We start from the raw sequence: 22,764 nt of genomic DNA, 5'->3' as shown, positions 1-22,764 counted from the left end.
GAGCTGGTGGCAATTCCAGTGGGAGTCAAGCAGACAATGTTTAGAATGGACTTGGTCACAACGACGACCCTATTGATGGGATTAAAAGTGCATGGCTCTCTGTCAATTGTCAACAAGCGGAGGGACTTCCTGGCTAATTATTTGAATTACTTTCCCACTCAGAGGGCTAGAAGAGATTTTATGAGCATACGACTCAATTTAGTTAAAACAGGGGAGATCTGCTCGATTTATGAGAAGCAGGATGTAAGCTCCGCTGTTTGAAATGTGTGTGAGGAAACTGTTACCCAGACTTTATCGCATTTCTTGTTGCGTTATGTTAATCAATTTTATAGAGCGCACGTTCACTGAGAGCATCATGGCTCTAGGGGACATCAGGGGAAAAAGAACTTAGAACAATAAGGTTTTAAGCAAGTGATGGAAGCTAAAATGATCACTGGTAGCCTGTAGTGAAAAGGGCAAGGCATTCCACAGTTGAGCCACTGCAACTGAGAAGGAGCGGCCACCATTTTGGGTTTGCTGAAACCGGGGAATTACCAACAGTCGCGCGGTTTCAGATGGCAATGCACGGCTGGCAGAAAGTATTGAATATTCTCTTGGAGAAATTCTGGTACAACCCCATAAAAAGCATGCTGAACGATACAGAGGGACTTAAAAACAATCCGCTTCTGGATCGTTAGCTAGTGTAGGGAGCGCAGAACGGGGGAGATATGCGTCCTGTATGCTGTGTTGGTAGCCACCTGAACAGCTGAATTTTGCAACAGTTGGAGCCAGTGGATGATATAGGCTGGCTGGGCGAAAAAAAAACGAGTTGTAGTAGGATAATGCGAGAAGAGTATTTGGGCAATTTTATGGACAATCTTGATTGGCTTTCAACAATTAACTTTTGGGAAAGACTAATTGCCAGTTATGAAAGTCGTCTCACTATTGCTGTCCGAAAGGGTAGGAGTTCCTTGGGCCTGGTCTCCTTTAAATAATCTCATGATGAGATCGGAGGATTTGATGTTCACTCCTTTCTCTTTTACTTTAGGTATGTAAACTCTTCTATTGTATATTTTGTCTGTGGAGTTTGGATTTTATATTTAATTGGAAAGTTTTGTTGTATGTGTGGTTTGCCTTCTATTTTCCGTTTTGGGAAAAGCCATTCATTACTGCCATAGCACAAAAAAAAATATTTAAAAAAATAATGATAATAAAAGTGGGTCGTGTCAGGTCTAGAGCATCATTAGTGGGCCAAGGAGTGTGGGGGATTCCAGGGATAGCCCTGCACAGAGACGTTGTTAGGCGGGTGCGGGGGTTGGGGGGCTGAAGGAGCTATAGCCCCACGTCTTTTGGTTGTAGTCCCGGATAGAAGCTCAGGGGCTACAATCAAAAGGCTAGCTAGCAACTGACAGTCCCGACATTAGCGTAGCCCCGGATCTTTTCCAGACCTAGCAACACCCTGGCCCTGCCTATCAACTGTGTAGATTTAGGTGTAACTTTAAGTATACTAAACACTAATGAGATGTTTGTCGATTGATATCTAAGCCTGGCTGCGGATCCAATTCCCAAGCAGTCTGGGTGGCACAGTCAGTTTAGTAAATGCCTTTGGCTGTTAATGGAATGGTTTCTGCTTCGAGTCCGCCCAGGGGTGGCACTGATCCGGCTTTAAAGTGATACTGTAAAATGTGCTATGTGTAATAGCATTTATTTGGCTCATAAATATGATGTTTGCTGGTCAGCAACCACTGCCTGAATTCTGATGATTTATGCTTTTTCGCTCTTCTTGGAGCAGGGATAGATTCGGCAAAATAACTTCAATGTAATATGTCTTCAGTGCATAATTCTGCTGCTTGTGGGTAAGCAGCCACTTCTTACCAACACACTGTGACCATGTATGCTCGCTCGCTGTACTTGCAGCTGGGATACTGAAAGTGCTCCCCTGACCCCATCCCCAAATCCAGTACAGGTTTTTTAAATAAAAATAACTCTTGGGAAATGGGCACAGAGCACTCAATGACCCTAGCACTGCTCTCCATATTTGAGACTTTAATACATGAAGCACCTCCTTTGTCTAGTGTGGTGCGGCATATGCAAAAATGATCCCTGAGAGTCTTGCCTCCAAGGGCCATATTGAACAAGACCTTTGGCCAAGTAGGGTGGGCCTGGAGAGTGTGGGCCTCATGCGGAACACAGCTGCAGTGGTGTTCGTTAAGCCTCTGCCTGGTCTATCAGACAGTAGAGGGCCTTCTCTGGTTAGAGCAGAAGATCAGGAGAACCAAAGCTCAAGGCTCAGGTCACTGAGCACCTCAGATCACCTTCTCCGGCCCATTAAGGAGGTGGATTTATACGTTGAACTACCAGCTTCCTCTTGAGCCTGCTCAGCTCTCACCAGAGGGTCAGGTGCAGCGTTACAGGGAACTGATGCAGAGACTGCCAGATGCAGGGCTCAAGGCGAAAGTACACGCGACTGGACAGAGTCCCGCCACTTCTGAAGTGCCCCCCTTTTTTAAGAGGGCACCTTGATATGCTAATTTCTGGTGACATCCGATTTAATTGATATGTTGTGAATGAGCCCCCCCACTTTTTAAAGACTTGACCCCTGGCCAGATGAGCAGGAGTGAAACAGCATCACTAGCGCCTGAGCGCGTCAGCGGGAGCCGCCGCCTTATTCCCCTCCGGCCGGGATCACACGCTGCAGCGGGTTTGCCATCTGCTGAGCTGTGCACTTTGCAGCTGTAAAAGGAGCTACTAGGACACTGCATCAGCTTTCTTACTTTTCATCCTCAAAACTGCAATCCCCTGAGAAAAGAAAATAATTATCATTTAGAGTATAATGGCACAATATAATGTCGTCCTCTGACTCTCGGTGCACAGTCTTTCAAAGGCTCTCGGATGTGGAGCCACCAATAACCCGAACCAGCCTGGGCGCCTGCTCAAACGTGTTTGGCAATTGCAATGCACTTGCAGAGAGAACTAAAGGCAGATGGCGACGTATAATGCTGCAATTTAGCCTAAGAGAGTAGCATTCATTCACAGGAGCCGTCCCCAGCTTTGCAGACATTGGCTGCAAGTGCACATCGCCGCTGGGATTCCGTGAATAATGCATGGCAAGCGCGGAAAAGGGAATTAGCCAATATCTCGCATTGAGGATCATGAATGGGAGCCCGCTTACGACTGCCTGAAGAGCAGTTCCTGTTACTAAGCACCGATTGCCGTTCATCGGAGTAGAAAGAGGACTATCATCTGTAAAGCAGACAGAACTCTAGCATTCAGCCCTGGCGAAGGCAGAGCACTATAAAGTACAGTTCACTGCGGGCCCTCTGCCTCTCTGAAGTCACTGAGCTCTTTCCTTTCACCGTCTAAGGTCTTGGGGTGAAATTGGTGTGTTAATGCCTAAGGGCGACTTGTAATGTCGGTTCTTCCAGGAACAGTCTCCACGTGTTACAAGTTCTGAGAAAAGTGGGTGTAGGGGAACAGCGGGCAAGCGGGGAGCGCAAGGGGTTTGCTAAGCGTGGTGGGTAAAACAAGGGGCCAGTGCTGGTTAACCGCTTGTACAAATGATCGTACAATGGTCAGGTATTAGGTATTCAGTCCGCCGCTCTAATGTTCTGTGGTGTCCATGATGTTACCTTGCAGCTAGTCTTAACCTTTACAAATAAAATGGGTACGACGTCCTTTCATCGCCTGCCATTTCATCCCCTGGCATTTTAACGTGTGTATTACAACAAATATGCTCATTGAAATTTTTTGTGGGGGGGCGGAAAGGGCAAATACGGGTTTGGGGGGTAGGGAATAGCTACAGAGGGAGGTTGGGGGAACCCACCCAAAAGAGGGGACAGGGGATGAAATTGCAGGTGATGAAATGACATAAAACCATAGAATCAAGCTGGTTGGGATTGGCACGGACATGGTGTCGGCCTAGTTGAGGTCGGCTGAGTGGGGTCCCTTTCTCTCTGATGCATGACTACACAGGGGAGTTAGGGACTCTGATCAGTGCATGTTGGTGGGGTTGGTCGCGGCCACACAAGCAGGACTGGAGAGAAGTTATGCAGATAATTTAAATGGTGTGACAGAGCATGAAAGAATTGGCTTACCACGAATATTGGCATAACACTAAGAAAACAAGGATATGCAAGCAGCGCAGTGAAAGAAGCAATTCTTTCAGAATCAGGAGGGATCAGAATTAACCTCAGAGGAAGATGGAAGAAGTCTGAACCTGAGCACGAATGGCCTTGGGCATATTGTTGTACTACTGGGCGCATCTCGACTATGCCGGCGTAACAATTATTCGGATTACTTTCAGACTGGCCTCCGGCAAGGACATATTGGCACACTGGCACAAAGGAGCCTTGAAGTGAAGTAGGTCGCCAAGTCTCATACCACGCTGGAGCCTGAAGGTAAGTTCATAGGTAAGTCTATTTCCCAGCAGAGACACACCTTTTCAGTTGTTATGTAGGAGAAAATACTGGGACAACCACCCAACGCAGTCCAGAAGGTCCAACTGTCAACTATGGAACCTCACACACGGAACACACACCCCTGAACACTCCACATTCCAAATGACCTCACCAGCCTGCACTCTACCCACCAGATGAGATTACAACAAGCCTCATGAACTGTAAGTAAAGATGGCGTACTTGTGACTATCGGCACCCTGGATCCGGCAAGTTGAGCACAGAGAGATTTCTTTAGTCTTACTTAGCACCCAGCAAATCAGGAGACCAGCAAGGTAGGGGCGGGCACCACTCTATACCACAAATATTTTGGATTTTAGTGGAGGACAAGGGCATTGGTATCCAGTACGTGGTAAGGAGGGGGGTTTAGGGGAGGCATCATTTTTTTATCGTAGTGTGTGGTTGGTATAGAAGGGATGTCACAGTTTAAATCAGAATCAAAAGTTGGACAGACAGGCCTGTTTAGCTGACAATGCAGCGGGGTAGATCCCAGCTCAACTCCCTCCTCTTAGGCGTAAGAATTTATTAATCCAGTATCTTAACCCCATCCTTAATTATTTCTGATAGCAATCATGCAAGGTGAGAAATGGTACTACCGAACATTCACACAAGGGACCCCCACATTAGCCAGCCTGTGTAATCATATGTGTGAGGAAGGGTGTGTAAGTAGTTGCGAATAGTTCTTGGACTTCGGGGATAAGGAAGCTAGAGGAGGTCAACAAAGAACACAACTATGATGGTACTAAAGTCAGGTGTGCTTGGCTTTCAGAGAACCCCAGGTGACCCCTTATTTCTCAGCCACAGAACTGCAAGTGTGAAGATAGGATTGAGGCGGACAGCCCCAGCATTGAAGTTGTTGATGACGTGTAATTTGAGAATGTTATATGTGAGAGGAGGCCCCAGTAAAAAGTGCCACATGCACAAGAGTGAGCACAATATTCTGGCAGTGATTTGCTGCTCTTCCTAAAGACAATGTGTGTGGATCTGCGATTAATCAAATGTGGGGGCAAACCGGTGGACAAGAATGCATAGAAGACAGAGGATGGGGATAAGGACGGTGGTGGCATGGGTGCTGCATCTCAGGACACCACCATAAGCCTCGAGTTATAAGGGGCCAGAAGGAGACATGGGATGAGAAAAGGAGGACCCAGGGCTTGTGCAACTGAGACGGACTTGGAGGAAGATTTGCCAGCCAGGATGGCTCCGACTGGCCGCAGTGAAAGCATCAGTGAGCAGGTGTTCGCCCCACCCCACTAAAAGAGCAGGAAGGAAGTGGTCTGGCCATTACCCAGCTAGTAGTACACAATATGGGCGTGGCTGCATCTGCTCCCAACGCGGAGGCCATGGCTGATTGTGTGCTGACTTTGTCTTCGTTGGAATACCTTTTAGGCTGGATGCAAAAGAATGGCAGAGTGGGCGTACCAGGGTTAGGGGCAGAGCAGACAGTACGGGTATCGCTAAAGGAATGGCAGAGTGGGCGTACCAGGGTTAGGGGCAGAGCAGACAGTACGGGTATCGCTAAATGAATGGCAGAGTTTGCATACCAGGGTTAGGGCGCAGAGGAGACACTATGGGTATCGCTAAAGGAATGGCAGAGTGGGCGTACCAGGGTTAGGGCGCAGAGGAGACACTATGGGTATCGCTAAATGAATGGCAGAGTGTGCATACCAGGGTTAGGGCGCAGAGGAGACACTACGGGTATCGCTAAAGGAAGGGCAGAGTGGGCGTACCAGGGTTAGGGCGCAGAGGAGACACTATGGGTATCGCTAAAGGAATGGCAGAGTGGGCGTACCAGGGTTAGGGCGCAGAGGAGACACTACGGGTATCGCTAAAGGAAGGGCAGAGTGGGCGTACCAGGGTTAGGGGCAGAGCAGACAGTACGGGTATCGCTAAAGGAAGGGCAGAGTGGGCGTACCAGGGTTAGGGGCAGAGCAGACAGTACGGGTATCGCTAAAGGAAGGGCAGAGTGGGCGTACCAGGGTTAGGGGCAGAGCAGACAGTACGGGTATCGCTAAAGGAATGGCAGAGTTTGGCTCAAGGTTTGGGGCCAAGCAATGTCAGCATAAAAGTGAATTCGCGGTCAGACTCTTCAGGTTGGAAGCAGAGGGTATTCTGGGGAGGGGTGGTCCCCCTCAAAACATCAAGGTGAAAAGGTGAACATATAACAGTGGAGAAGGAAAGGGCAGTCAGGTTGGCAGCTCATGCTTCAAACACATCTACATATGCAAATTCACCGGGCGGGAGGAAAGATTGCGATGGGTTGAAAATTGGAGGTGAAGCAACCTGATTGGAAGGTAGGTCGCTGGGCTTCACCCAAAAACTCATTTGGAAGAGATTCATAATCAATATTTCTCCCTTCTGGAACATGAAACTAAAGGATATGATACGTCACAGGGAAGAGAGAGCTGGTGACGGACAGGCAGAGGATGCGGCCTGAGGAGAACATAGAAAAGTGGATCAAGGCATTTAAAATTCTGGTCCAAATAATTCTACAAATGTACCCAGATCAATACCCTGTACACTATAGCTACAGAAACGGCCCCTATAGCTACAGAAACGGCATAATTAACACATACAAGAAGTACCGGTTCATGGAGGGTGATCCACGGATGAGGGGGGATCGCAGGCTTGTAGAGGAATGGCTGGAGCCAATGGGCGATCCCATCTAGAATGGGCACAAGGGGCCTTATACCATAAGGATAAGATGGAGGTAAGCATTATGCATTAACAGAGCCAGATAAAAGCACCCTTTTGATGACCCCCCCAACCCCAAATGTCTTCAGCAAGGTTTTTTTTTCTGGAGACTCAAGCAAAATTGGGAACGGCTGCTTTCTATAAGATATGATATGATATGATAAGTCATTTATAACCACCTGTACACAAGTGTCTCTGGCACGACAAGGGAAGGGAAGGAAGATGGAGGGAGGACAAGACAAACAATCTTACTAGGCCTTGTGTCATTCTGATCGCGGAAGTGCGACAGCGCAAAGTGCAGGAGGAAGGCAGGGGGGGAGTGCCAGTGAGAGGGAAGAGGGAAGTGCAAACAGGGCAGGGTTGCTCTGAGTAAGTGCAGCCAGGGCAGCGCTGCTATGGGTAAGTGCAAGGAGGCAGGGGACTGTAGAGGTTACAGTTGCAGCCCCTAAGTGCGTGGTAGGTCCAGAGGCAGTGGAAGGAAGAATGATCATGGAGTAGCCTGGTACCCTGTGAGACTCTGAGGGTAGCCAAGCAACCAGTTGCCACAGCAGACAGGCAGGTCAGCTGGGAAGGGAGAGAGAGAAAGCAGAGGAGAAAAGGAAGGTCATGAGCTGCTTCTGAAAGTTTGTGCGGCCCGGCTCAGGTTTGAGAGGGACATGGAGGCTATTCCAGAGTGAGGAGCCTGCAGAGGAGGGAGATCTACCCCCCAATCTCTGCCTGGAGAATCGAATGACCCTTACAGAGTTGGAGGTAGCTGAGCGAAGAGCTGAAGAAGGAAGGTATTTTGGAAAAGAGAGTTGGATGTAGTGGGGGGTATTGTATTGTTGTTGGGGTTTTCAATCTCCCATCGAAGGAGTCCAACTACCACCTGGTCGCTCATTTCTTGGCAACAATGTTGGATCCTGGACTACCTCAATTGGTCACGTATCCTACACATCTTATGGGAAATACTCTCGATCTTATCTTTTCCCCTTTGGCTAATGCCTCTGTTTTCTCTGAGCTCCCTGTAATTTGGTCAGACCATATGGTGATGCCCTTTTCAGTGGAGCTTGAGGGTTCCTCTCTTCCTCATCCCTAGCAGTATATTCAGAAACACTGTTGGCACACTGTTCCTCATCAGGATTGGAGACTCTGAATTTCCAAAGGTTGTGCGAACACTACTGACTGCTCACTGCCAATCCTGCCCCAGGCACTTAATGTGGCGGCAGATACTCTTGCCCCTTTCAAGTGCTGTTTAGTGAAAGATCGCCGTTCGGATCCATGGTATACAGCTGAACTTAAAGTTCTTAAACTCCACCGTAGACACACTAAGAGGAAGCAGAGAACTGGCTATTTATTAGTCGATAAAGTTCTCTTTTGTTTGACACCATAGACCTATCACAGTGGCCAAACAACAATTATTTAGTGGAAACATTGAACAGGCTATCAACCAACCTAAAGCTCTATTTGAGACAGTTCACTTGCCGACTGCTCAGCCTACGTCTCAGCCCAGTTTCCCCTCCTCGCAGGAGCTTTGTAACTCCTTAACTAAGTTCTCTGCTGATAACATAGCTGCCATTCAGTGCGATTACTACAACTCTTCCGCATTCCACCATGCTCTATCCATCTGTGGGTGACTGGTCTACTTTCCCTACTTTTAACAGCATAGGACATTTTAGCCGCCATTAAAGGGCTAAAACCAGTGTCACCCTCTGACCCTACCCTGCTTTCTATATTGAAAGATGTGTTGAGTGCAATCATCCCGTGGTTGGTCAAGGCAGTCAATGATTCGCTTTCATCAGGGGTTATCCCTGATGATCTAAAACATGCCCTTATAATGACCCTTCTCAGAAAACCATCTTTGGATACACTGGTCCTTTGTAACTTTCTCCCTATTTTCCTGCTCCCATTTCTTATGAAACTACTCGAGTCTCTGGTTTCTCCACTTGTAGGTTCTTATCTTGAACTATCTTCCTTCTTCGACCCCTTTCAATCTAGTTTTCGGCAAGGCCGAGGTACTGAATCTGTCTTGGTCTCAGTAGTTGATGATTTGACGCCGTTTGTGGACCAGGGGCGGGAGGTGGATGCCTTTTTTCTATTTGATCTTTTGGCATCATTTGACACCGTGGACCACCCCACCATGGTCTCCCGTCTCTCTTCCGCTGGCCTATCTGGTAAGGATTTAGCCTGGTTTGCTTCTTTTTTTGGCAGGATGCTCACAATCTGTTTCTCTGCCATCTTTTCAATCCCAACCTGTACCTCTGTTATGTGGAGTCCCTCAGTGCTCCTCGTTGTCCCCCACTATGTTCAATGTTTACATCCAGCCACTTCTTGGCATCATCCACGCACATGGCTACTCCTACGCCGAGGCCACACAGATTATTCTGTGGCTCGATCTGTCTTAGCTGGATATGGCTGTTCGGCTGAGGAGTTGCCTGGAGACCGTGGCTGGATGGATGGCTAGGAACTGGCTTAAGTTGAATGGGGAGTAGACAGAGGTGCTGGTGGTTGGTTGGAGCTTCTCTGTTCTGGACCCCAGAGCTCTGGCACGCTAGTTTGGGCACTTTTCCCACACCTGTTTCATCTGTCAAAGACCTAGGGCCTCATTACACGGTAGGCGGTAAACCATGGCGCTATTAGTGCCATGGTTCATGCCGGTAATTTACCGGTACCGCCTTAGAGGAAAGGGGAATTACCGCCCTATTCCAAGGTTGGTGGGGCGGTAATTCCTCCTTCCTTCATTGCCCTTCCCCATTCCCATTTTTGCCCCATAGGGCATAATGGGAATGGGGAAGGCGCTAATTACGGTACCGTAATTAGCACCCTGGTCCCTTTGCGGGTTGGATTTTTAACGCCTGCAAAAAGCAGGCGTTAAATTCCCCAACCCGCAAAGGGACCTCGTAGTAAGGCAGTAAGGATTTACCGGTACCAGTAAAATACCAGTACCGGTAAACCCTTACCGCCTACCGTGTAATGAGGCCCCTAGACATCAAGATTATGGGGGTCATTACGAGTTTGGAGGTAGCCACGGTGACTAGCACCATGGCTGCCTCCAAAGTCGTGTCCGGGTCCGGGTCCTTTGAATGGGGACTTACCGGGTCATTCCAACCTTGGAGGACCCGGTAAGTCCCCATTCAAAATACCCTTCCCCATTCCCATTCGAGCCCCCATAGGGCTCAATGGGAATGGGGAGGGAGCTAAGAACAGGCCTGTAAATAGCAGGCCCGTTATTAGCTCCCTGGTCCCTTAGCGGCTTCCGCTAAGGATGGCTGGTTTTACCAGCCGGCCTTAGTGGGACCCGCAAAGGGACCTCGGAATGCAAGGGGTAAGGGGATAACAGCATCGGCATCCTTACCGGAGCCGTTAACCCCTTACCGCCGCACTCATAATGAGACCCTATGTCTTCTTTATCCATGTCGGATCAGATGTCAACCACTTTCAAAAGGGTAATTTCAAGATGCGGACACTACGCAAGGCTTTGCCTTTTATTCCTGTTAATTTTCAGGCCCCTGTAGTCTCCTCTCTGGTAATCAGTGGAATTGATTATTGTAAAGCGCTATATTTGACTGCACCACACTGTTTGCTCCACCATCTCCAGCTGCTGCAAATCATGGCTGCTAGAACGGTTCTTCACCCCCTTGCATGGTGCCCATATGACTCCCATTTTTCAGCAGCTTCCCTGGCTCCCAGTTGAGCAACGTGTGAGCATTAAGTCTCTGTGCTTGGTACACAGAGGCCCTCACTATAACTCTGGCGGTAACCGTGCCCTTATTAAGGGCACGGCTGCCGCTGGAGTTGTTTTTTATCCGGCACCCCCGAATGGGCAGTAACCGGGTCATGCCGAGTTTGGTGGACCCGGTAATTGCCCATTCAGGGGTGCCTTTATGGCCGGCCTCCCGATCCCCATTCTGCCCCACAGGGCAGAATGGGGGTTGGCAGCATGGCTACAACGGCACCATTTATAACGGTGCTGGTGCAATCATGAGTTCTGCTCGCGGGTGCCGGTATGCACGCCTGGTCAGACCAGGCGTGCTATCCGGCACCAGCGAGCAGAACTCGTAGTGTGGTGGAGAGGTAACAACGGCGCCGGTAGCACTACCTGCGCCGTTGTTGCCTTTCCGCCACACTCATAATGAGGCCCAGAGCCTTTTACAAAAAAGGGGCAGAATATCTTCAGGTGATGTTTTGCCCTTATATTCCCCCGAGAGCACTTGGGTTGGAGGCTGTGCTTTCTCGGTGGCTGTGGCACAGGCTTGGAATTCTCTTCCTCTTTGCCTGCGTGCTATTGAGGTCTATTTTTCTTTCGGGCGGGCCTTGAAAACATTTCTTTTTTAGTTTCTTGTGGATACTCAACCAGTGCATACATTGCTTAAGGTAGGGGGCCATGATGCCTTTGGGCGACTGATGCGCTTTACAAGTGTCGATAACATAACATCTTGATAAAAATGTGTCTAATGGTCTCCTTTCTGTTTCCAGAAAGTATGGAGGTTAGTGCGGTGGGACATTTTTTGTATCAATGGCCTTGAGAAGAGTGAGGGATGGTAAAAGAACAATGACTGGAACTCACTGTATACGAGAATCCATTGGGCGGGGACATGGAGAATGCTATGGTGTGAACTAGGGGGGGCGGGAATAAGGAATTTCATTTTCTTGGCCATAATGATATACCGGTGTTACATTTGGGGGAAATTAGATGGTGTGGAAAGGAAGAAGGCCTTATTACCAGTGATGCTGGCTACATTGGCACACTTGTGCAATGTTTTACAGAGCCCGTAGATGGTATGGTTCAGGATAATCCCTAGGCAAATGTAGAGGGGGCCATATTCCCTAAGGGGGTGGAAGAAATCCCAAGGGTGCCTGGATGATCATTCCTCTTGTTGGTGCAGGGTTACCTAGACATACCATCGATCTCTTTCCACATGTGGGGGAAGCAATGGTGAAGGACAGAGAGACCATCAAGCTTGTTTCTTCTACTGGGGTACTGGTAACTAGACTAACCATTAATCTTGTTCCATGTTGGGGGGGTGGAATAGAGAAGATGATAGCGAGAGAGACAATCAAGCTCATATGTCTCCTAGGCAGATATGATAGGTTATTTATAACGCGCTTAATACCCAGAGGATTCTAAGTGTGGACCCGAGGATCGAACATGTGTTGCTCTGCATCATCTTGCTTCCAAGGCGAGCATGTTGCCCCTGAAAAATCCTCCCAAGCCAAAATGGTTTACTCAACAGCTAACATTCTCTGTCCATGTATGGAAGAGGAAATGGGGAACGAGAGAGGCCACAGATGAGGGGTCTGCAACCTTTGGCTCTACAGATGATTTTGACTCCAACTCTAAGCAGCCATAGCCAGGACAGTCCTTGTTGAGGGACCATGGGATCTGTGCAGGCTTGATATGACATGATATGATAGGTTATTTATAACGCACTTAATACCCAGAGGTTTCTAGGGGTGGACCCGGGGATCGAACCTGTAGTGCTCCATGTCGTATTGCTTCCAAGGCGAGTATGTTGCCCCTGAGCTATCCTCCCGAGACTTGGGGAAGAAACCCAAGGCAACCATGCATGTTCCACATGTAGTGGGTCATGGCTTGGTAGGCTTCAGCTATGGCACCCATCTGGGTTGGCTCCTTGAGCGACTAACACTCGGGACTGACCGTCAGACACCTGCTCGCGCTCCATCACTCACAGAGCTCTGTAACACTTAGGCAACTTGTTGAGTTATGAGGTGCCCCGGAGGCGCGCAAGATTAAACAAGCATGCGGTACCATAAAGGAAACAAGAACGACTTAATTGGTTTTACAAAGAAAAAACACTTTCTCCGGAACACGCAGAATAGCAAATGACACGCTGCAGGAAGAAGACAAAGGAAGGAGGCCATTGTTTCTGGGCGCAAAAGAAAAATGCATTTCTCGAACCCCAGGGAACCTTCTTAATGTCTCTTCAGAAAGCTGAAAATATCTGCAATCGACTGGAACAAATCTGCATGCGAAAGAAAAAGCAACATTAACCCCAGACAGGCCGGCGAGCTGGATCTCTCTGGAGGAGGCAGGGGGCGTCAGGCTTGCAAAGGAAGCGAGAGCGGCTTCTCTTTCATTGAACTGCTTTATTTCCCAGCTCTGGTAATTACACAGCAGCCTGACAAACAGGCTCCCTTTCAATGTCCTTTCTGGGGAAAATAACTCCAAAAACATTGTGAAGTTTGGTGCCAATCAGGCTTGCCGGTTTGCCGAGCTGTCAGGCCTGATCTGCCTGTTTCCCCTCTTTTACGCCCTTCTGAACAGGTGCTACCACCCTGTCCCCCTCCTGGCAGTGTACTTTTATAGGGTGACCAGATTAAAAAAGTAAAAAACCGGGACAGGGCAACTAACACAAATGTAGGACTAACTCTTGAAAGTGGCTGTCAAGTAACGTTTGGAAGATAAGGGGCTTTAAGTGTTACTGTTCAAATAAAAACATATTATAACTAATTTATCACAAACGAACACTATCTTCAGCAGTAAAATGCAGCATTTCTTCTGTGTCAGATTGTGCCTTCATGCCTGCCAGCTACACAGACTGACTACCAAAAACTGGGACCACTGCAGTTTCCGATGGAAACTTAATCTTGAGAGAGGGGGACAGAGCACCAAAAACCGAGACAGTCCCAGCAAAACCGGGACGTCTGGTCACCCTAACTTTTATGGACTGGAGTGACATATCAGCCCTGGTCAAGTAGGAGTCGCTTGCATCCTTGATAGTTTGGTGGAGGGGCACACGGCATGGACCTGGCGCTCCTCATGCAGCGCAGATCTGCCCGCCCGCCCTCACTCACGCAGCAGCTGCAGTAAGTGAGGTCCTGGAGGCCAATCAGTGACGAGGAGCAGGGCTCCACTTCCTTGACAATTCCTTGAAGTCCCGGCATGATGTAGCCTTGTGCCAAAGACATCTTGATCGAGAGCGCCTCTTATGATGGATACACAGTGCTGGAAATGGACACAATTTACCGGGGGAACTCCCCTCCCCTTTGCACATGGGAGCGTATCTAAGCTACGCATGGAATGATGTGTCTGCCCTGAATATAGGATGTTGGCTGCTTTGCCTAAAAACAATAAGTGCATTTTGAGCCCTTAGGAATGACCACCAATTTATCAAACATGTCTGTGCTAGTAATTCAAACGGGCATTTCTTCCGAGCATGCAGTGCACACTGGGTATGGTGCTCATTTCAGAATAGTCACCCTGACAGCTAAATGTGTGCCAATCATGAGACATATACACAGCTTTGGACAGTTGCACTGTTTACGTTTGGCTGCTGGGCAAAGGACGACTTTCAGATGCAGTCATTGAGGCATGGCGTGCAAGAGACTCACGGCAGTCCGGGGAAGAGAGCTTCATCAATTTGGGGCGTTTGGGCCACGTTTTAACAGGGCTCCGGTAGTACAGGTTTTGGCAGAGTGCAGCTCCGTCTTGTTCCGGCCCAATTCCTCGCCTGTGGATACACCCAGGGATGAACGGGGAGGTATTAAGGAACACCAGCCCATTCAAAAATTCTTCTCAACTATTTCTCTGCACAGAGAGAATTGTGAACGTGTTTGCGCTCATAAGCACGGCCAAGAAATAATAAGACTTCTATGCCCATGCCCTGCTTGGACTCAGACACGTTCTCTGCAGAGTAAGCTATGACCTCAACAATATGCACCTATGGCAGTGAGCTATGGGTCCTGCATGAAGGCTGGGTAGATGAGTAGTGTTTACCCCCCCAGGACCTTAGACGGAAGGTGATACAACATGATAGGTTATACCCAGGGGTTTCTAAGTGCGGACCCAGGGATCAAATCTGTGGTGCTCCGTGTCGTCTTGCTTCCAAGGCGAGCACGTTGCCCCTGAGCTATCCTCCCATGAGCTTTTAAAATGAGCTTTTAAAATGGCTGCTGTCTAATGACCCGGACAGTGGCTTGAGAGGGAAGGATAGGGCAGTGACCACACACAAGGAGGCAGCCCTAACACAACAATAAAGCAGCCCTGACACCTTTGATGGGGGTTGGCTGACCAGGTGAATCGGATAATGCCCAATCTTCCATTGGACACACCCCAACGACACTGCAACACCATTTCAAAGCTAGTCAATTTCTTCCACTTTTATTTGTTCTTGGGTGATTTTAGAACTTGACATTTGAGGTTCAGTCGGCAGTTGGGTTAAGGATTAATTTGGGATCTAGTTGTGCTTCTTCTTTGGGATGTGGATTTAGTAACATCCTGGATAAGGATCAATCCAGTATTTCTTTCTGGAATATCATATTTCTTTTTGTAATTTGACATTACTGCAAAATATTTTTCTTTTGTAGAACCTATGGAACTCGTATCCACATGCTGTGGTTTCTAGGAACTGAACAGTAGTTGGGGACTTTATGTCAGTGTCAAAGCCCGCCCCCTTTCCGTGGATCTCCTGGTCGTTGCTGCAGGTAGTTTGCGGTTTCCTCGGGTGGGCAGTTGGCGTTTGGCTCGGGATCTTGGTGACGTCTGACACATGCCAGCCCATAAGAAAAGCTCTCAACATTCTTAGAATGGAGTTCACGCTCTGGACTGTACATCACTGTAAATGGAGCAATGAAACACTTGTGTGCGAGCGCGATATAAATAAAACATCAACATCGATATCATTATAAGAAGATGAATAACATATACACCTTTTCCTCATCTTTAAACATTCTAACATGCTTCTGAGCCTCACCCCGCTTGCTACTTTCTTGGACTGTCTTTAGTTTAGGAGGGATGTGTGGTTTCTGCTGCAGGCACAACGTTTGCCACAGGGCACCTCTGAGGGACTGTGGTTTAAGGGCTCGTCTTATATGTGTGTGCGTGCAAGCACTAGAACCAGCCCAGAGCGAGCACATCTCTTGTTCGTATTTGCTAGAAACATTGAACCCACTCAGGAGAAAGGAAAACACGTTATACTTTGCATTTATTTCGCAACTAGTGTATGAAAGGGAAAATAATGACTACGAAATGCACAGGCATTTATGCTGACAAATAGATAAATGCACAAGGTACACAAACACAGCCTGAAGTGCCTTTGTTATTTTCGCTGCGCTGGGGACCCTCACCCGGACACCGGATAGGGTAGCTCTTCCCGCACAGGCCAGCACCCAGTGCAAGGCAGAGGCCAGGAACAGTCGCTTAGACGTCCCACATGCAGTGCTAGCTTGCCGGTGAATCCCTCCTTCTCCTGTCTGCTCTTTGCTTTTAACAAAAAGGCAGGCTCCTGGTTAGGACCATATTCTGCCCAGGAGGGCTAAATGGTTATCAAACACAAGTGAACAGGGCCAGGGAAAACCACCCTACCAGATCAGTGGGAACAATTTACACAATTCAACAAACACATCTCGGTTAATTCACCAATCATTTTTTGTCAGAGAAAGGACAGTATTGTCTGAAGTTACGACACAACACAGAAGACCTGGTGGGTACAAGTGTGAAAAAGTAAGTGACACAAGACCAGGACAATTAGCTTGGGGAGCAATACAGGTGCCGTAAAGAATACATATCCTACTGTCAGGTAAACCACATGACAGGGGTCATCACAATGAACATAAACAATGTGGTGTGCTATATTATACAATCATAAAACAGTGTGGATTTTTAGTGCAGGCACAGTGTTTAACAATTCTGATGCTGCCTCGATCGTCTGATGAACACAGTTAATTGCCCTGATGGGTAAAATTGCCAACTGGTTTCTGAGCACAGCACCTGGGCAGGTGAGAGTGAGGACTGAGATGGGTGGCTCTCAGAGCCTGCCAACCCATGGAGGAAGGAAGGTGAAATGGGTGCCTGGGGTCATATCTTAGGCTGCCCTTTCTCTGAACAAAAAGTTCAGGCCTCCCATAAATCCAAAGACTTTGATTATGGTAATGAGTGGAGTCTCCCGAATGCCCCTTTCCCTCATCTGCCAAGTGCCAGCTCCTTGTTCCTTTGAACGGAGGATAGCACAGGGGCAACGAGATGCTCTTGGAAGCAAGACCACGCAGAGCAAAGAAAGGTTCGAATTCCGGGCCCGTGCTTAGAAACCTCACTCAGGTACGGTATTAGCTGGGTTATAAAACAAAACAATACAATAAATATGGTTTACAATGTATCTATTTGATAGCGAGGAAGAGCTCAGGAGTTGGAAAATGAAATAGGAGCTGTCTGCAGAGGCCAGTGGTAGAAGTGTGGGTAGGACACCCCTCATTTTGCATTGTTAGGCCTGCTTCATGTGCCGCTATGCCATTTTATTATTTGGCATATGTGGTTTCAGGGTTGTCTGCGCCCTTCACCAACCTGCCCACTTATTGCAATTGAACACACCTCCCAACAGACATCTCACATCAGAAACCTGCACCTCTGCAACCAATGTAGATACCAGGCCACTGCATCCAGGCACCAGGCGCGCGAGGCTCCCCTTCGGAAACACATGTGTCTAAGCTCCTTACACAGAAGGCCGAGAAACAGGCCTGCACGCAAAGCTCAGGATACTTCAGGTCAGCACGCATCAACACGACAGCAAAGCTATTGTGCATTTACCCTCTCTCTCTCTCTACTAACCTATGCCACCCCCTCTCTTACCCCAGAGAGCATGGGGACCATGCAAATGGTAGCGGAGTCTGCTATAAAATGCTAATGACATAACTGACGTTGTGTCCTGTTTGGATCATGGCAGGGGGCTGCGGGGCCCAGTATGCAGCACAAGCAGACTACTTCTGTGGCGACACATGGCTGTCTGGTGGAAACATCCAATGGCAAATACACAACAAATGCCTGCTCAAATTCCTACTTAGATCAAAGTGCCTGACACTGAGTCATATGTATTCAAACACTACTCAATAATCTGCACTTAATCGGAACACCAATGGTCTCAAAGTAGTCACACATAAAGGAATCGGGCTTGACGCAGAAACCAGGCAGCCCACGGGCTGAGCACGGGGCACAGGGAACAGGGAACACACTACCCCTGGAGGAACTTGTGGGGGCGGTAATTGCTACACTGTAGAATGATTGACAGGGGAAGGGATGTGAATCGCATTTAGTGAGAACAGCGGGGGTAGGAAATGTACCGCCACTGACAAACCTTACTAGAAACTCACCCTTCTGCATACACCTTCTCAAACTCTAAACTAAACGCAGCCATACCCCTACAACAGACTAACCGCACAAACTTCACAACACCACAACAACGAAAGAAAGCACACATAATCTCGCCCAATACCACATGGCAGCCACCAACCGAAAATCACATCTATGCTTAGGGAACGGTGTATCCGAACTGAAGCTGCCAACAGCACATCACAGCTCTCATGAGCTTTTTCCCACTAATTCCTGCTAACATACCCGCCACCCTCCTTGCATCACAGATCCGCCAGAGCGCCAAGAGACCAAGCAGGTGGCAACAGTGGACAGTATAAGAACCTTTAACAAAACAGAACACAACAAGGCATGAACTAAGGAGGGTTTTCCTGATTGTGCAGTGGAAAAGGTCCATCCAGAAATAAATAAAATAAAATATTAATATCAATATCCAGGCAAGTGTAGGAGCTTTTTTGGAGTTAGGCAGAAATTCAAATGCTGACACCGTATTACCCCCAATGCTACTGCACTTGACCCTGTGTTTACTGATGGAAAAATGCAGTGTAATTTGAGTTGCAAAAAAGCAGTGCAGAGCTCAACGACAATTTCTCAGTGACTCCTTTAGCCAGTGCCTTTTGAACCATTGGCTCATTAGCTCTGCTTTGTCCGGTCGATAGCACTGCTGTCAATGATGCAGACATGAACAGAGCAGTACTTTTTTATGTCTATTTTACAGATGCAGACATGAACAGAGCAGTACTTCTTTTATGTCTATTTTACAGATGCTCTTGGAAAAGGAAGTCAAGTGCTGGGCAGTTCATGCGCCTTCCCCAGGGCGTAATTGAGTGCTGCACAAGTGTCCGTTTCTCAATGTAAATGGAGTCACATGCACAAACTATTGAATGCACCGCGGCACACACAGCACAAGATCCACTCGGAAAGAAGAGGGGCATTTTGACGTCATACAGGTGATTGTTTCAGCAGCAAATATTTCGAGGTAAATCGATATAGTTGATGTGGTTAACATTGACATGTTGTTTGAAAACTGTTTTCTTGGAATGTTCTGTGAATTGCAGTCACACACACGAGGAAACGTGCCTAAAACGTGTACAGGCAAAGGACGAAAGCCCCCTATGAAAAGGATATGCCTAACTGTGCCTGCAGTGCTTTAAGTGGGGTAAGAAATTGAGGAGGGACCTCATTTGGGGTGTGGCTTGTCTTGTGGGTGTGGCCTAAAACTTGAAGGCATGGCCTAAAGAAGAGCATGCAAAAATGAACAAGGGTGGTCTCGTCTACAAAACTAAGCACATACTGTAACACTGCTGCTAGAACCAAAACGTGTGGTCCTGGGAAAATCATTTAATTTCATTGCTGAGGGTGAGGCCTGTTAAAAAGAGAGAAAGTTGACTGCTTTTAATATAAAATACAAGCAGTCCTTGCATTCGGGGAGGGGGGCCTACCAACAACTTTTTTACTCAGTGGGCTTGACATAAAAAAAAGTTTGTATACCAATGCCCTTGCCCAATGCGGCCAGGGCATGGTTGCAGAGCCCAGCGCCTGCAAGTGGGTGTGCTACCGACAGGATAAGGTGACAGGTGGAAGATGTTGGCTACGAAAGCCCACTGCCAGGGGGGGGGGGCCCTCATATCCCCCCACCCCAACAAGCAAACAGAAAAGTTTACAAATGGTTCTGTTTTTAAATGCAGCCACATGTTCAACTACGCCCACGTGTTCCTCTCTTCGTCCTTTTTTTCCTCTTGCCATCTTGTTGCATTGCTCGCCCCATTCGCACCGCCACTTGCCGCTTTGCATTCCTATGGCCTGATGGCTTTTGGGCTACTTTTGGGCTAGCTCTTTAAAGACTTACAGCCATCCCTCAACATTCCCAGCCAGCCAACACAGCCTCTTGCGCCACTCTACTGTGGCACATTTATGTGCCCAAATACACGTCCCCGCACCAACAGCTGGTGTTAATGCCCTTCTCAGAGGGCTGACCAGTCCTGGTAGTCGCTTACCACCCATTGGCTATACATTTTCTTGGCTTGGACCATAACTTGCGGACAACGGGGCGTTACTAGGGAGTGCAGCCATAAGAGAAACCCATTACCACCACCTTTTGAGTCCCGTCATGGGGTTAATGGGTCAAACATGAACACCCTTTTGTCTCCACTCCTGTTGAGCCTATTACTCTCAGCCCTACGCTGTAAAAGGCACAACAGGGAGTGGAGACAAAAGGGTGTTGATGGTGGGGACTCTGTGCGTTTCCTGAGCTGTGACTGACAGAAGTGCAGGGCAGCCACAGCTTCGTGCAAACTAGTTTGAGTGAAGCTGTGACTGCCCTGCACTTCTGTCAGTCACAGCTGCCTGACTTGATGATGGCGGGCTCATCTCCCGTCGTGGCTGCGGCCGTGGCCGGACAATGTCCCGTCGTCAAGTGGTGGGACCGGAGGGCTCCGGCAGGGTCCCGGCTCAGCCTCACTTTTTGCAGCCCCGGCAGGCTCTGGCCCACTTAAAGCACTGACTGTCTGCCTTATTATGCCTGAATATGAGGGAATGGAACGCAATGATACTCAGTGGCATTCAGCTTTAGTTAAAGAAGGTTCTTAAATATTGCTTACACCATTGCTGGAAAGAGTGGAGAATGCATACAGGGCCTTGGCCCATGGGATTTCAATAGGGTATTTTCTCGGTGCTAGCAAGCTTTCCTTTTCCTCTAATTCTCATCATCGTACTAACGCTAGGTCAGGAGCGGGGTCTTACACTGGCCTAAATAGGAGCATTAGGTAACACTAAAAACATGTGGGCACTCGTATCGAGTTTGGTGGTAAATGTAAAATGTGGTATTTTCGAATAGTACACGTTGTAATGCTTTGCTAATGTCCGCGTTTCAGAATGGCCTGCTTTTGTGTGGAGGAAAATTCCTCCACAAAAAACCATTACCGCATGAAATATTACCACATGAGGTAATTCCACTTCCGTTAATACAGCATTTCCTCATGGAGTCCTATGTGGAAAATGAGAAATAACTGGAGTGTCGGCATAACTCTTAATCATGCAGACCCTTTTAATTAGCACACGCTTACCGTTTGCGGTAAAGTATTTGAGTTTGGTGGTATTTCCAAAGGAAACACTACCAAACTAAAAATGTGGCTTCTGGTACTTAACATACCTGCTATGCGTGGAGTACACAGACAGTACTGCATGTTTTAAATATAGGTTAGTTACTGAATGCAAAACTTTACATAGAAGTCATGCCGTAAAGATCCCATGCAAGCCCAACTCTTAGGTGGTATTTCAAAAATAGGAGGCATTTGACATGATTTTACCCTTTCTGCCTTAGAGATAAGCCTGCTGAATGGCCCATGACATAATGTATCCAAACACCATCTGTAGATTTATTACGCACTGACCCAGCACTCATACACATTATGCAGTCTTTCTTCACTTTTCACCTGTGACCTTGATTTGCTATATAGTGCTTGCATCTGCAACGTATTTGATGCACTTGTAAACATATTTTTTTGCATGACGTTGAAGTACAATTAACTTCTTTAAAAACCTGTCTTCTTTTTAAATAATATGTCTTTGAGTGCTCTGTCCTTCAGCATTAGTAAAATTTGCGGTAATACCGGCTCTGCACTTTTTAACACATTCTGCGAACTCAAAACGAGGCCCTTTATTGAACACTGGAATGCAGACTCATAGGGCCTGATCACGACTTTGGCAGTAACGCCGGCGGTATTACTGCTGGCGGTATTAGCCCTACCAACAAACTCCCCGGCGCTAATAGCGCCGGATCACGAGTTCGGCGGTAATGTATTTCCCCATTCCCCATTGAGCCCATTCCCCATTGGGCTCAATGGGGAAAATTCACGTTCTTACCGCCGGCGGATTTCCCACCGGCGGTAATAGCACGAATTTTCGGCAGATTTCCGCCCAGCCAAGAGCTGTGGCGAAATCCGCCGAAGTCCTGATTTGGCGGACCCTTAAATCTGGCGGTAATAGCGCGACCGCCGGATTTAAGGGTTACCGCCAAAGTCGTGATCAGGCCCTATAGTCTCCTCAGGGCCTTACTTCTCAAAGTGCAGGCTGATTACTAGTTGGGCGGTAGTCTAATTCTGCCGATTTTATACTGAAAGTGCGAGAATCCCTCACTCCGGGGCCATACTCCTAGTATGGCGGATCGAGAAAAGTGGTAGTAATTCTAATTGTTTCCCGCACCACCATACCTGTAATGATCCCCAAAGTGCTATAATAAGCATTTGATGGGTGGCCAGGAGTGACCATCCGAAATGTGGACCTCAAAAATAACCACAGAACACCCCTACACTTTCATAAGAGATCAGCAAGGAGCACCCAAGCAAAAAGATTGCATTTTATAGATGGAGTTTCATACGCTATCTATACAGGTCATAAAAGAAGGCTGCCACCACCGGATGGCATGGGGTAGTATGGGCTGTGCTATCCCATGTGGCAGTGGGTCTTCTGAAAGAACTGAAGCGTTTGATTGGTTGGAGCCTATTGTCAGTCTGCCCTCGGCAGCAAGTTTGGGAATCTTCCAGCTGGGTTACATTT

The 22,764-nt window shown here is 48.0% G+C and overlaps 1 protein-coding gene across 1 annotated transcript in view; it reads right to left on the bottom strand.

Moving 5' to 3' along the window:
* Positions 1-22,764, bottom strand: part of CDH4 (cadherin 4) — a 964,675-nt gene that overhangs the window by 794,423 nt on the left and 147,488 nt on the right. The window lies entirely within an intron of this gene.

The sequence above is a fragment of the Ambystoma mexicanum genome, chromosome 3p (assembly GCF_040938575.1).
Source record: "Ambystoma mexicanum isolate Mex_15411 chromosome 3p, UKY_AmexF1_1, whole genome shotgun sequence".
NCBI classification, from domain to species: domain Eukaryota; kingdom Metazoa; phylum Chordata; class Amphibia; order Caudata; family Ambystomatidae; genus Ambystoma; species Ambystoma mexicanum.
The sequence above is the reverse complement of the archived record's forward strand: the minus strand, read 5'-3'. Positions and strand labels throughout refer to the sequence as shown.